Raw genomic sequence first — 16,338 nt, 5'->3', positions numbered from 1 at the left:
AACATATTGTTGGTTCATTTATTAATTTTAGGCAAATATGAACAGATATACATGAACAGAAGCCTTAAGGTATCAGCAGCAGGGCTGTGTCTGCTGTGTCCTGCTCCAGGCTGAAGTGAAACTGAGGCTGGATCACATGACATACTTCCCTTAAAGTGATGGCATGCTGCTATCCCTTAAAGGCATATTACAACAACGCCAGCATGGGGCGATGACTGAAATCCGACTGATAACAAATTACAGTGGGCACTAGCTTCAAGCTCTCACTGATTTTTAAATAACAGTTTCTCAAAGGTATTATTTTTGAATTTATTACAAGTTGTTGTTAACCTTTTAAATAATTGTTTTAAAGCAGGCTTGTCCAACTGGCAGCCTGCAGGCCAGATTGTGGCCTGCGAATTTCCTCAATGAGGCCCCTGGAGCCATTGTTCAAAATGTCAGTTAGATGTGTCAGTGAAGTTCAGGATTTCTGCAAGGGGCTGCTTCTCCAATCACAGGCTGCTCCTCTCCCACGTTTGCTGCTGTGAGCCTATCAGCAGCAAAATGAGAGAGAAACAGGCTGTGATTGTAGGAGCAACAAACACCAGCAGCTGCGAGTATGTGGCGACAGAGAGAGACTGTGGGGCACACAGGGCCTCTGCTACCCAAGCTTTCCCCTGCTCTCAATGCTTTCCCCTGGTCTCTCCTCATTTTCTCCCAACTATGCCACTTTCCCCTGGTTCCCAGCACTTGCCCCCAGCTCCCGACACTTTCCCCCGGCTCCCAGTGCTCCCCTCGGTATGCATCTGCGTTTGGCCACCAGTAGCCTCAGGCATTGCAGCAGGACTCCCTTACCCTCTCAATACACCCTCTCCCCTGCTGATTTAGTGAGTGTATGAGAGTGGGTGACTGAGTGTGGGTGAGTGATTCAGGGTGGGCGAGTGTGGGTGGGTGAGGGAGTATGAGTGAGGGTCGGTGACCGGGTGAGGATGAGTGAGGGAGTGTGGGTGAGGGTCGGTGACCGGGTGAGGATGAGTGAGTGAGAGTAGTTGAGTGAGTGAGAGTGGGTGAATGAGGGTGGGTGAGGGAAGGAGGGTAGGTGAGTGATGGAGGCTGAATAAGGGTGGGTGGGTGAGGGTGGGTGAGTGATTTACACACAATGTCCCTGAACAATGCAGTAGGTGGATTTTCAACTAAGATTGTCTGTTACAGCACGACCCAATTTGTCTTAGCAAAACTGTTGAACACCCATCCATATGGATTACTGACATAATGTTTACAGTAAATATCCAATCCAGCTACCTGACTGACCTAATGTTTACTGTTATTACCCATCAAAATACAGGATTGACCAATCTTATAATGTTAATTATAAGTGTATGCATGCATGAGAAGGGTGAGTATGTATGTGTGAGAGGGGTGAGTGTGTGTGTGTAGGGGGGAGAGAGAGAGAGAGGAGTGTGTGTGCATGAGAGGGGTGTGTGTGTGAGATGGGTGTGTGTGTGTATGTGTGAGAGAGAGGGGGGTAAGAGGGAGGGGAGATTGTGTGTCTGGCTCATTCCCGGCCTCAGGCTTCACATTCACCCCCGCATACCAAACGTACTTTGATTCACTCTTGTTATTTATTGCTCATTTTTAAAATTATCAATTTATTGTTTTAACATTTTTGTTGCTCAGCAAGTTGCTTCTTTTCATACGTCAGCTTTTCTTTTTGAAATTCATGTTTAACGTTGTGCCAAACTTTATCTTTTCGAAATTTGCTCATTGGCCCCTTGAGTAAGAAAAAAATTGAAACGTGGCCCCCCATGCAAAAAGATTGGACAAACCTGTTCTAAAGTTCCTCTTTCATTTTAATACCATGTGTATTAGTGTATCACAATCTTTTTCTCCATTAGCGATAACCAAGGAAATTACTCAAAAACTGCATCCTGCTGTCTGCCTCACCATAGAATGGTGTTGAGTTGCTGTATCTGTGTGATAATTATGAACTAATGTCACCATAGAAAGTTAAGTATTGTCCATTTTAGCCTAAGCACCCTTTTGACAATGGGATAAGTATTAACTATTGCCAGTCAACCTATGTGGCATTGAAAAATTAACGATTACAAGTATGGAGTGTCATTCCCTAAGGCTTCAATTATTGGTGGAGACTTTATAAATTTAAAACTCAACATTTTTATGTTCTGTTTTCCTTTTCTCTTTTTCTTTTCATCCAAATTTTATTTCCTTCTCTTTATTTCTCTTTCTGTAACTGACTTTGCATTGGATTTACACACTCTAAGTTGTACTTCCTTCTCATTCCTTCTGTTATTAATTTCTCAAGCCTTCAACCTGTTTGGTTAAAGATATACACAATTGCTTGCCCTGTTTGCTCAGGTCCTAGATACCCAGTTTCCCTGGCTGAGACACAATCAACTCTCACTTTCAGCAAGTTGCTGCACAAAAAATGTAATGGTCGGAACTTATAAGGGCAAGCCTAACTAACAGCAGATGTCTTCAGATGGCCAACCATGGGAAATCAGAGCACAACATGTTTCAATGTAGAAAAGTGCTAATTTTCCAGCTGTACAGTAGAGGGAGTGATTTCTCACCCTTTCTAACTAGCCTCTGCTGATGTTGCACCAAAATAGCGAGAGCAGCTCGGCAGCACTGGGTGAGAATGGAGGAGCAGCCATTTCACAGCAGCCCTGATTTTGCTGCCGAAATGTTAAGAACATTCATCACTATTAATATGTAAATCATGCAACAACTTGTGGTGAGGAAGGAGTACCTCATGAATTATGAATCACCATAGGTTTCTGGATGATTTGCACTGTTCCACCATTGGCCTCACAAAAACAGAAGCTCGCCCTCAATGAGTGTCATGAAATTGCTACAGTTATGCAATAATTGCCAATTAAACACACCACAGAGCTTAAGGATGCTACATAACAGCATAAGTACCTTTTTAATGAGGAGATTTATGTTGCTCCAATGTCACTCAACCTCTCCATTCCAAAAAGGGAGCAGTTCAAATCTAGGATTCCTCCAGATAGTAAATTAATTTCCTTTTTCTTAACTTTTCAATTCTGTCTCTCTCTGTCTTAATTCGACTTCCTCTCCCCCTCTTTATTTCTCTTTCTATGCCTGATCTGACATTGAATTCACCCACTCTGATTCACCCTCTTTTTAGACATTCTTTTGTTTATTTCTCAAATCCGCTAATCCCATTATCTCTCTCTTTGTTCACCAATGTCTCAGATTCCTTTAGACTCTCTGCTGTGCTGCTTTCAGCTCGCACTTCCAGTATTTAGTGAGAAAAAATTTACTGAGCTGCAGAATAAGAGAAAATTCTAACTAATGGATCACATTCTGGGCCAACATGTTTAAGTCCTACTGTTTAACCAAAACTGTGCAGTACCAATGCATTTAAGTAGTCACTTATGGTAAAGCACTTATGGTAATTGTCCTATTAAACAATTCTGTGCAAAAGGTTTCTTTTAACTTCAGTCAACAAAGAGAATTTTGAAATTTAGTCATTGTTGTAAATTAATATGCACTTCCTTTCAATATTCATTTTTTATCTGAAATGTACTACCAGGCAGTTTTCAGCATTGACCAGCTTTTGCCTAGTCAGTTAATCTATCTTGGTCCTCCTGCAATCTCCTACATGCTTCCTCAGATTTTTCCTGCTCTCTAATTTTAGTGCCATCAAAAACCTCCAATATCATTCTAATAGTTGTTCCCTGAGGCACAGCGCACTAAGGTAGGACTCCAATATAAATTAACAACTCTGAGGGGCCAAGTACATTGTACACTCCCTGGTCATTGTGTTTGGTTTGCTACCATTTTGGTTTATAACCCCAGTTCCTAGCTACGTGAGAGAAATGGAGCACTGCTTATGATCTCAGCAGAAGACAGTAACATTTTTAGTTATTTTTTAGAATCTGAAAACCCAGCTAATTACTAAAAGAATGAAGCCACAATGTTAATGGTTTAAACAAAAGAATTTTATGACACAAAAATCAAAGAACAAAAATTATAATAACTACACTCTATTTTAAATAGTCACATAAAAGATAATCAAAATACAATTAACACAATTACTTATACACTAAATCAAATGTCTTAGTAGTGCTTTCTTTCAAATGCATTTGACTTAGACCCCAAAACTTTCTATTCACATACTTATCAAAAAATGGAAGATTAACTGTGTGCATGGTGTGAGTACTGTGTCAACAATTCATATACATCGGGGTAACTCTGAAGTTTTGCACCGCACACACACACACACACACACACAGAATTGAATTCACATAATAAGGCACTAAGCATGAAGAGACACCATGAGGAGGTTTAAATTTGTATTCATGCTACTATCATTAAAATCATTGAACATATTTCAGGAAAAAATAAAGCATTGTATTCTTTAAGCTAATAAAACCATCACATTTGTTATTGTAATTAAGAAAAATAAACCAGCTAATGAGGTGAAAGAAAAAATGTGAACTTTATAAATGTGAAATTGCATCATTGTCATCAATCTTATCAGTATAATCACACTAACTTCTATTTAACTGGTATTTCCAAATCTCCAACATTTTTGTTTTCTAGTCAAAGATCATAGACCTTAGAAATGCTTGGACCTTAGAAAACCTTGTTGACTAAGTGTGGTAGAACAGCTGCTGGTCACTTCAGCGCTGATACTGTGGAAAAGGCTTAGTCAATTAATTAAAAAGTCTTCCATCCCTGCCAATATAAGGGAAAATGGGGCAACTGATAGAGATGAGGAAGAGTGTGAACTGTGGCATAGTATAGCCACTGGAAGTCGCCATCAGCCCTTCCATTCCATTGCAGAAGAGCCAATCTAGAGCAAGTAATGATTTGTAGGACAAAACAAAAATAAAAATACCTGGAAAAACTCAGCAGGTCTAGCAGCATCTGCGGAGAGGAACACAGTTAACATTTCGAGTCTGTATGACTCTTCAACAGAACTAAGTAAAAATAGAAAAGAGGTGAAATATAAACTGGTATATCACCCCACCCATTGGGGGTAAAAGCAGGACAAGCAAGGTACAGATAGCCCTGGTGGGGGTAGGGTAGGGTGATATACCAGCTTATATTTCGCCTCTTTTCTATTTTTACTTAGTTCTGCTGAAGAGTCATATGGACTCGAAACGTTAACTGTGTTCCTCTCCGCAGATGCTGCCAGACCTGCTGAGTTTTTCCAGGTATTTTTATTTTTGTTTTGGATTTCCAGCGTCTGCAGTTTTTTGCTTTTATCTTAATGACTTGTAGGGTGTTCCAGGCCAAAATTTCTGCCCCTTAGCTGATCAACACACCAGGATCATTTCTATATCCATGTTAATGGCAGGAGGGAAGGCAGGTGGAGGAAATTCTCAATGTGGCAAGTACCACTCTTTGGCCCTGCCCCCTCTGACATGATGAGCCGTTGATGAGGCAGAGGGATAGTTGGTCACTCAAGCATCCGTCAAAAGTTTCTGGGTTGTTCTACGATCCCACTCAAATTTCCTAAATTTATCCCAGTGGACTTACCCCAGGAGAACACCTCGGGATATTCAGCACCCATATTGATAACAAATTAAGTATATAAGGCACAATTAGGGGATGGTCCACTGTGTGCAGATAGTTTTCTTTTATTTTCTTGTCTCTATATGTTTATATGAAGGTATTGGATAAAAATACTGAGAAATAAACTTTTCCTTCACTTTATATTCAGTGACTAGTTTGGTCATGATCAGCTTGCGTCGGAAGAAAAGTAAAGTTTCTGCATAATTGCAATCAAGTATAAACTATCAGCAAGAGAAATGAGCCTCTGTTGCATCAGCAGGATGTTTTCCATTTCCAAAACTGCCTGTTTTATACTCACCCAGATGAGATTGTTGAATGGTTACCCTTTGTATAAAATTCAAAGGCAGTTGTGTGCATTTGGACTTACCTTCTAAGTGCAGAGTTGAGACCACAAATATTCACTTTAATTTTTGTTCTAAGTCATCTGAGAGCTAGACTTGCAACACATAAGTCTGAGCTGAATTCAAACTCAGGTCTTAACTGTGAACAAGCGGGTTTTTTCCTGGTTAGTTAAAGTAAACGTCACTGAGATTGAAAAGAATGGAAGGGAAAATAAATCTAAGAAGTAACGGTTAAGTGACAAGCTTGGAATTTTAAAATCCTATCAATTGAAGGAGAATGTAAAGACTAAGGCAGGCACAGAATTCAGGGGGAAATGAGTCAAATAGAAGAGTTTGAACACAAGGAGAAAGTGAAGGAGGGGCTATCATGTAGGATGATATTTAAGAAAGAAAACTAAATTTGTATAGTTCCTTTCCATGTCCTTAGGGTGTCCCAAAATGTCTCATAGTGAAAGAAATACTTTTGAAGATATGAGAGTTCAGTCATAAAAATTGAAGATGTATTGAGTATCCAGTGGCTTTGACCATTTTTAACATGAAGAAAAGAACAGTCTGACAGTTCCCGTGCTGACTTTGTTTCTAACCTATGGTGCTAACATTTCCATTCTGCTTGCACAGGCCAATTTCCTTTCTCTAATGATTTTAATTGGCAATGGTACAAAGAAAATATTTATGATAAAATGCACATCACTCCAGCTACCACATTTCATATTATGTATCCTCTTTAGATTTGTTTTTGAAAGTGAAGCCAAAATAATTTGATTTGGTCAAAATCTAAAAAAATGTTTGCCTCTTGAGGTTGGCTGATGCCTGTCAATGGTATTAAGCCCTCACTGCTCCAGGAGTGTTGTTCCTGCCAGGAATCACTTCTGGAACAATTCACATTATTTAAATATAATGCAACATATGGTGCTGTCAGTTTTCTTTTAGTGAATATTACATTTCCCAGCTACAATTAGTTTAATTCCTAATTGATGAAAAGGCTTGTTTGAGGAGTAGTGGTCAACAAATATTTGGTGCTTTCTGAGGCGATGTACTCCTAAAGATAGATAGTTACAGTTATCACAAGGCTATGCCCCTTTATTTCTGAAAATATAAATCTTTTAACTTTCAATTTACTGGAAATGTTGCAAGGCCACTTAAAAATGCAAGGTCACATTCCAACCCTTGAGGGAGTGTGAAGAGAGAGACATTTCCTATATTCCAGACACACATCGAAGCTCATAAGTGTCTAAGGAAAAGACATTAAAATGCAAAATACTGGATATTAAAACAATGGCTATCACAGGTAGAGACATCTAAAACCCCTTTGAAATACACTATCGATTAAGTATTTCAAGACAAGGCTGCCCAACCACAAGAGAGAGAGATTGGAAGTGACACAGGTGGTATCAGGAAAGTCCTTAGCACAGGGAACAGGCTGAAGGCTGCTCTCTCTCCCGCTCTTTCTTTTGGAATAAGAATGTTAACCGCTACAAGAAGCCAACTCTACCAGAAATCTTTCAATGAACCAAGATCTCGTAACAATTGTGCATCTTCCACATCTGATCGCATCCAAGAAACCTAAACTAAATCAGCCACAGCATTTAAAATCTATACCTCAAGAGCAAACAAATGACACTTAACCGTATATTTTTTTACCTTTTCTATTGGACTCTAACTCCCATTATTTCTGATATCTGTGTGCGTGTGTGTGTGCGTGTGTTTGTGTGTGTATGTGTGCACACACATGCACCCAAATGACTGCATGAGGACCGAATGCTTGACACCACTGCATCAGCCTACCGCCACAATCTTTCAGTCCTGCCGCAGGTCAATGGACTTCTGGCTGGGGCGCCGTCTCGCCCGCGGAAGGCCCCACCCGTGACGGGGCCGAAAAATCCCAGCCCGCATTTTTATTATTTTTCTCAGGTTTAGTGGTTAATAAATTTGCTCTTTCTTTGACTCAAGGAAATATTGTTTGATTTGCTCCCTATTGCTCAGTTTGAATAGTCAAATACATTCAGATTTGGAAAAGGCTTATCATTGTGAAAAAGAAACTTAAATCTTTCTTGTGACCAAATGATACCTGTCGTGGACATAGAGCACCTGTGATGCAGACTGAGCATTTGCATACCTCCATTGGTCTTAAACATTTCAAATAAGGGGAAGGATTTTCCCCCCATTGGGGGTGCTGTGCAGGGGCAGGCTGGGGCATGCGAGAACCCGATCGGTGCCCTCGATCGGGACTGCACCGCCATTTTACATGGGCGGGCCAATTAAGGCCCACCCAGTGTGATGCTCGCCCGGAAGCACTGAGCACTCCCTGTGCGGGTGGGGGGTATTGCCTGAGTCGGGACCTGCACCCTTTTGCACATGCATGCGAAAGAGCGCAGAAATCTCCCTGAGGCACAGAGGTGCCTCAGGGAGATCAGTTTGACATTTAAAAACTGAAATATAGTAATTAAAAACTTTTAAAACATGTCCCCTCATGTGACACCATCACATGAGCTGGGACATGTCAAAGAATTATTTAAAAAATTTTATTGAATTTTAAAACACTTCATGAAACCTCACCCTGCCCATGGATGAAGTTTCATGAAAAATGCAAAGGCCGCCTGGGCTCTTCGCCTGCCTGCCAACCTTAAGGTTGGACTGGCAGCTCAGTTAGTTACTTAAATTAGTTTTTAACAGGCCTTAATAGGCCTTTGACAGTTCAGCGGGTGTGCAGCCAACTTGGCTGCGTGCCCGCCGAACTGAAAATCTAAATGACACGCAGTGACGTTGGGACACCCGCCCGACAGCACCAAGCGTCAGTTTATGTGTTGGCGAGCGGGCCCCAACTCCACTTGCCGACTGGAGAATTCAGCCCAAGGAGATTTCGGTTGGGCACAATTGGCATTGAGGCTGATAAGAATCCAAGTCCCAATAGAAAAAAAAAATAATGACCAGAAGAAAGAAAAAATAGAAATACATTAGCGTTATTGTCTCCATTCCACAACTTCCCACATACTTACCATTACCTAGCAATCCAGCTATCCATATCACATGGGCTTAATTATGCATCAACATCCTGAATGTCAAATGTCAAGAAATGGTGCACATCCCTAAGTGTCCATGTTTCAGGTTCTACATCTTATGTCAGCATTTCCAAGGATTCAGTATATGCCTACTTTCCTGATCATGATTGTCTAATTTGCATGTGCAATTGATTCTAATTATAAAATACCTTCTTAACTCTCATTTGATGGCCGCTAAATGGAGTAGGAGGAAATGAAGAAGCTCCATGGTGCATTTTGCAACAGAGAATTGGGCATTGTTGAAAGAAAGTGAGAACTATTCCTGAGTACCAAAATTTGTGGACAGGCTCCCACAAAGCAGCTGAGATGTCAGCCTTATATGACAGAGCCTTAGTCAATGTGTTGAACTTCAGCCAGAATGAACGATAGTTTGTGAAGGCATAAATCCTCTCACTGTATCTTGGAAATGGCAGTCCTAAGTTTGCACAATTACGTTTGGTCCTTGGTAGAAGTCCTATTTTTTTTTTTTTGTAAAAATATACTTTATTCATAAAAATCTTCAATCACATTCAAAACCATTTCAAAAACAACATTACAAGGGTACAATCCAGGTTAAACTTTTACAAAATGTATCACCAGGTGCATCAGTACAAACAATATTACAGTCATTTACAGCCTTTCATTTTGATCTGTACAGCCCGAGGGGCTCTAAACAGTTCCCAGTCTCTCGGTGCGCTGTGGTAGAAAGGTCTTAGACAGCGACCCTTCCCCATTGCGCCTTTGCGGCAGCTGCCCCAAGCTTTAGTGCGTCCCTCAGCACGTAGTCCTGGACTTTGGATTGTGCCAGTCCGCAACAATCGGTCGGGGACAACTCTTTGTGCTGGAAGACCAACAAGTTTCGGGCAGACCAAAGCGCGTCTTTCACCGAGTTGATGATCCTCCAGCTGCAGTTGATGTTTGTCTCGGTGTGTGTCCCTGGGAACAGCCCGTAGAGCACAGAGTCCTGTGTCACAGAACTGCTCGGGATGAACCTCGACAGCAACCACTGCATCTCTCTCCAGACTTTCTTTGCAAAGGCACAATCCACAAGGAGGTGAACAACGGTCTCTTCCCCACCACAGCCACCTCGAGGGCATCGTGCAGAGGGGGTGAGACTCCTGGCGTGTAGGAAGGATCTGACGGGGAGGGCCTTTCTCACCACCAGCCAAGCTACGTCTTGGTGCTTGTTGGAAAGTTCTGGCGATGAGGCATTCTGCCAAATGACTTTGACAGTCTGCTCGGGGAACCATCCCACAGGGTCCACCCTCTCCTTATCCCTCAGGGCCTCTAGGACGTTACGTGCTGACCACTGCCTGATGGACTTGTGGTCAAAGGTGTTTTTCTGCATAAATTTTTCCACCAGGGACAGGTGGTACGGCACGGTCCAACTACTTGGAGCGTTCCGCGGCAGCGTGGCCAGACCCATCCTTCGCAACACCGGGGACAGGTAGAACCTCAGCACATAGTGACACTTGGTGTTTGCGTACTGAGGGTCTACGCACCGCTTGATGCAGCCGCACACAAAGGTGGCCATCAGTATGAGGGCGATGTTGGGCACGTTTTTTCCCCCTTTATCTAGAGGCTTGTACATCGCGTCCCTGCAGACACGATCCATTTTCGACCTCCAGATAAAGCGGAAGATGGCTCGAGTGATCGCCATCGCGCAGGAGTGTGGAATGGGCCAGACCTGCGCCACGTACAGCAACAGCGAGAGTACCTCACACCTGATGACCAGGTTCTTACCCGCAATGGAGAGGGAGCGTCGCTCCCACATGCCCAGTTTCCTTTTCACCATAGCCACTCGCTCCTTCCAGTTTCTAACGCATGCCCCGGTCCCTCCGAACCATATCCCCAGCACCTTCAGGCCGTCAGCCCTGACAGTGAAGGGGACAAAGGATCGGTCAGCCCACTTCCCAAAGAACATGGCCTCGCTCTTCCCACGATTTACCTTGGCTCCCGAGGCCAGTTCGAACTGGTCGCAGACGTGCATCAGTCTGCGCACCGACAGCGGATCCGAGCAGAAGACGGCGACGTCGTCCATGTACAGGGAGGCTTTTACCTGAGTGCCTCCACTGCCTGGGATCGTCACTCCTCTTATGCCCGGATCCTTCCTGATGGACTCGGCAAAGGGTTCTATGCAGCACACAAAAAGGACAGGCGAGAGAGGGCAGCCCTGCCTGACTCCAGATTTAATCGGAAAGCTATCTGTTTCCCACCCATTGATTGAGACTGCGCTACTGATGTTAGTGTAGAGCAGTTGGATCCAATTTCGAATTCCCTCCCCAAACCCCATTTTGGAGAGCGCATCCCCCATGTAGGTGTGCGATATTCTGTCAAAGGCCTTCTCCTGATCCAAGCTGATGAGGCAGGTATCCACACCCCTGTCCTGTACATAGGCAATCGTATCCCTGAGCAGCGCCAGGCTGTCAGAGATCTTCCTGCCTGGCACAGAGCAGGTCTGGTCAGGGTGAATCACCAATTCCAGAGCGGATTTGACCCGGTTGGCGATGACCTTGGACAGAATCTTATAGTCCATATTCAACAGTGAAACGGGTCGCCAATTTCTAATTTCCTCCCTTTCCCCCTTGTGCTTGTAGATGAGGGTGATGATGCCTTTCCTCATGGATTCTGACATGCTGCCGGCCAGGAGCATACTCTCGTACACTTCTAGCAGGTCTGGGCCGATCAAGTCCCACAGAGCCGAATACAACTCCGCCGGCAGGCCGTCGCTTCCGGGGGTTTTACTCTTCTCGAAGGACTCGAGGGCCTTAGTCAGTTCGTCAGGGGTTAGCGGTTTGTCTAGGCTCTCCCGCGTACTGTGGTCTAGGACCTCCGTGATAGAGGACAGGAAGGACTGGGAGGCCGTGCTGTCCGTGGGCTTCACGTCATACAGTCCGGCATAAAAGGATTTGCTGATCCTCAGAATGTCGGACCGTGATGACTTTACTGAGCCGTCTTCTTCCTTCAGGCTGCTGATCACAGAGCGCTCTCTGTGTACCTTTTGGAAGAAGAAACGTGAGCACGTCTCATCCTGCTCCACGGAGCGGACTCTGGAACGGAAGATGATCTTGGAGGCCTCCGAGGCAAAGTGCGAGGCTTGCTGGCCCTTCACCTCTTGGAGCTCCTCCTTGACATCGACCCCCATCGACTGCAGCCGGAGCAGATTCTGCATCTTTTCCTGGAGTCGGGACATTTCCCTCTGTTCCTTTCTAGCTTTCTGGGTGCCTTTGAGGATGAAAAACCTCTTGATGCTTCCCTTGATCACTTCCCACCAGTGTGTCAGGGACTCAAAGAGGGGTTTCACGGTTCTCCAACCTTTGTAATCCCTCTTGAGCTCCTCAATGTTCTCTGGGGTCAGCAGTTGCACATTTAGCTTCCATGCCCCCCTGCCCACCCTCAGGTCTTCCTCCAAGTGGCAGTCCGCCAGTAGGAGGCAGTGGTCAGAGAAGAACACCGGCTTGACGTCGGTGGATCTGACTGTGAATGCACGGGACACAAACAGGAAGTCTATCCTGGAACGAATGGACCCGTCTGGCCGCGACCAGGTGTATCTACGCTGCGCTCCGTCTGCAGGGTTGCTGAAGACGTCGTGCAGCTTGAAGTCCTATCTCTGGGATCAAAGTAGTGAAATGAATAAATTCATGAAGATCTGTGGTCACTAAATCCCTTGTCTTGCTGACAGAGCCTTGTTCGGTTAGACTGTTGACAGCTGACTTCCCCTGGTGTTGCTAGCAAGAATGTTAACAGAAGATAACAGTAATGGTCTAGAATGTGTTGAATAAATTGAAGAGATCAAAGTACAGAATGGAGCTGCTGTCAGTGTCTGAATTCATGTTTATGGAACAACCTACTTAGAATATACCTGAGAAAGATCGCCTATGGCAATCCATTATTGCACAAAAGCCTTTCACTTTTTCAGCTGTTGTAGTACCTAAGTAACCTCTAATTACCCAGGCAACCTGAAAAGGCTTTAGCATTTTATTCTGATTTACCTAGTGCACTTAAGCTAAATTTTATTTCTTGTTCTTCCAGTTTTCTATCTTTTTGTTTGATTTTTGAAAACAAAACCATAGTTTTCTGGGGAATGGCAGCCCCCCCCGCTGTACCTTAGCCAGCAGGATATTCTCCATGAGGAAGCCTGGGCAGCAAGTGTTGGTGCATTAATCAACCATTGATTGAGCTTGGCTATAATGCAATCAAATCCTTGCCTAATTTTCATGCACATTAAATATCCAGCAGGGCTTAATAGATAGCAATTGAGGAAACTTGGCCAATGTTTTACTTGATGGCCCAGGGGGTCTGACGCCAATTGTGCTCTAACTGTTGTCCTGACCTAGCTCAGCACAGTGGCACTTTCCTGCTCTGATATATATCAGATGATTTGTAAATCATTTACTATAACTGTGTATCAGGTTAAGTCTGAAATCATCCACCATGTCACCAACGGGCTTATTTTTTAAACTATTTCTGATCTTGGCAATATATTGTTGCCTACAATTCTGGGGCACCTTGCATACTATGTGTATTTGGAGCAGTAATAACAAAGAGGAACAACTCTATAGTTTTAAATACCTCCATTGCCAAGTCCTGGCTACACTATTTTTTACCGCAAGTCACAGACATCGGACTAAATAAATGTTCATTTAAGAGCCAAAATGTGGCCAAAAAAAACCTCAGCATCAGGAGAGTTATTCATGGGAACATAGTCCTAATGCTAACACACGGCAGTTTTGTAAATCACAAAATCACAGAATTGTTATGTTTACATTGGCTCTCTGAATGAGCATTATGATTCAGTGCCATTCTCCTGCCTTTTCCCCATAACCCTGCACATTGTTTCTATTTAAATAATCATCTGATGCCCTCTTGAATGCCTTGATTGAACCTGCCTCCACCACACTTCCAGACAGTGCATTTCAGACCTGAACCACTTGCTGTGTGAAAAAGTTTTTTCTCACGTTGCATTTGCTTCTTATGCAAATCATTTTAAATCTGTGTCCCTTCGCTCTCGATCCTTTTACGAGTGGGAACAGTTCCTCCCTATCTACTCTGTCCAGACCCCTCGTGATGTTGAACCCCTCTATCAAATCTCCTCTTAGCCTTCTCCTCTCCAAGGAGAATAGTCCCAATCTCTCCAATCTATCTTCATCACTGAAGTTTCTCATTTTTGTAAACCTTTTCTGCACTCTCTCTAATACATTCACATCCTTCCTAACATGTGGCGCCCAGAACTGTGCACAATACTCCAGCTGAGGTCTAACTAGCGTCCTGTACAAGTTCAGCAACACATCCTTGCCAAGTTGCCATTAAAATAATAACAAAATACTGTGAATCTGGAAATCTGAAATAAAATAGACAGTGCTGGAAAAACTCAGCAGTTGTATGGAGAGAGATACAGAGTAACATTGAAGAACAATACCTCATCTTCAAATGAAGCTCTTTACAGCCTTGTGGACTCAACATTAAGTTCAACAATTTTGGAATATGAATTTCAAATATGAACATGAACCAAACCTTGTTTTTCATGTTTTTACTTTTGGACAAAGCTGTTCATTCTTCTGGCACTTGTATTCACTCTGGAAAAATAGTTAGTTTGTTGCTTTACTTTTATTTATTCTTTCATAGGATGTGGGTTTTGTGGCAAGGCCACCATTTGTTGCCCATCCCTAATTGCCTCTGAACTGAGTGACTTCTTAGGCTATTGCAGAGAGCAGTTAAGAATCAGCCATATTGCTGTGGGTCTGAGTCACATGTAGGCCAGACAAGCATGGCAGATTTCCTCCCCTAAAGGGCTTCAGTGAACTAGATGGGTTTTTACAACAATTGATGACAGTTGTCATGGCCATTATTACTGAGGCTAGCTTCACATTTCAGATTTATTATTTGAATTTAAATTCCACCAGCTGCCTTGGTGGGATTTGAACTTGTGTCCCAGAGCATTAGCTTGGGCCAATGGATTACAAGTCTAGTGATATTACCATTATGCCACCATCTCCCTGAATTGTACTACAGCCAGTACCATTCCCTTTTCCCTTTGTTCATGAAACATTTGTTAATTAATCTGTCCCTATCCTATCTACCCTATCCCAGATCTTCCTTTTGCTTTCCTCCCTCTCATCCCTTTCGATGACATAAAACCCATCACATCTCCACCCTGCTTCAGTTCTGAAGAAAGATCATATTTGACTCAAAACGTTAACTTTGCTTCTCTCTCCACAAATACTGCCCGGCCTGTTGAGTATTTCCAGCACTTTCTGTTTTTATACCAAATTGCTATGTCCTTTACAGATTTATTACATTGGCAGAATGGGACACCCTGATTCAGAATAAACCCTGCCATATTATTGTAACATCATTTAGTTTGGTGATCTTCCCCCTCATTTCTTCTGACCTGCCATCTGTGTTTTTGTGATGGCTATTGTACTTGGCACAGTTAATAAGACAAAGTCTATTTTAAAGAGCTCAGAAACGATTTCACTGGAAATAAGATTGGTAAGAAAACTATTTTTTGCAGGTGAAAAATACCAAACGCATTGTCGAAATATACTAATCCACACTTCTTGCTGTCTACCCCTTCATGCTATAGATATCAAGGCTCATTAGTAGAGAAAAAAATCTACACCCTGAGAGCAGCATGACAATCCTAATTGCAATCACCGATTCCTGTGAGCAAAGACTGTTACAAGAAGTCTGAATCTTTCTTCATAACTGTCGTCAAATGCATCAAACCTAGCTGTAGTTATTTTTTGGACTATTGAACTCAAATTCTTGAAATCATACATGAGTGCATTTTCAATTATGATGGATGATCCAATTATACTTGCTGCCTATGTGCCTGAGGTCACCCCTACAGACCTTAATGGTGCTGTAGACTGTACACCGGGAGGCCATAGAGTTTCTGCTATAGGACATTGCTAAAATAGATGGTAGAAGATACCATTCTCTGCAAACCTGCTTTCTACATTTCATGCAACAAGATATCAATTCATGCTTGTAATTAATTCTCTGTTTCATCAATTGCATATGAGATCAGAATTGCAAAGCAACTTAGCAGATCCAATGTCCGCATTGCATCTCCATGGCACAATAGTCACACCATCCTCATCCAGTACCTCTATCTCCTTCTCACTCATGACCAGTGAGATACCCTGTGTTAACTCACAAACTAACAAATTTCCTCTATGATTTGGGATCTGTCCAGGCTGCGCCTTTTTCAAGTGTATGCACAATGCAGAATGCATGGTGACAGCTTTCCAATACTGGTCTCTTGCCATTGGACTTTAAACCTTAAAAAGATGATAGCATAGGATAAGAATACAAACACTGTTGTACAATTTGATATTTCAGTGATTACAGATCAATCAGAGAATTTTCTGAACGGCAAAAAGCCAGGACCTGTTGATGAACAG

The sequence above is a fragment of the Cetorhinus maximus genome, chromosome 13, assembly GCF_964194155.1.
Source record: "Cetorhinus maximus chromosome 13, sCetMax3.hap1.1, whole genome shotgun sequence".
Taxonomy (NCBI): Eukaryota; Metazoa; Chordata; class Chondrichthyes; order Lamniformes; family Cetorhinidae; genus Cetorhinus; species Cetorhinus maximus.
The sequence above is the reverse complement of the archived record's forward strand: the minus strand, read 5'-3'. Positions refer to the sequence as shown.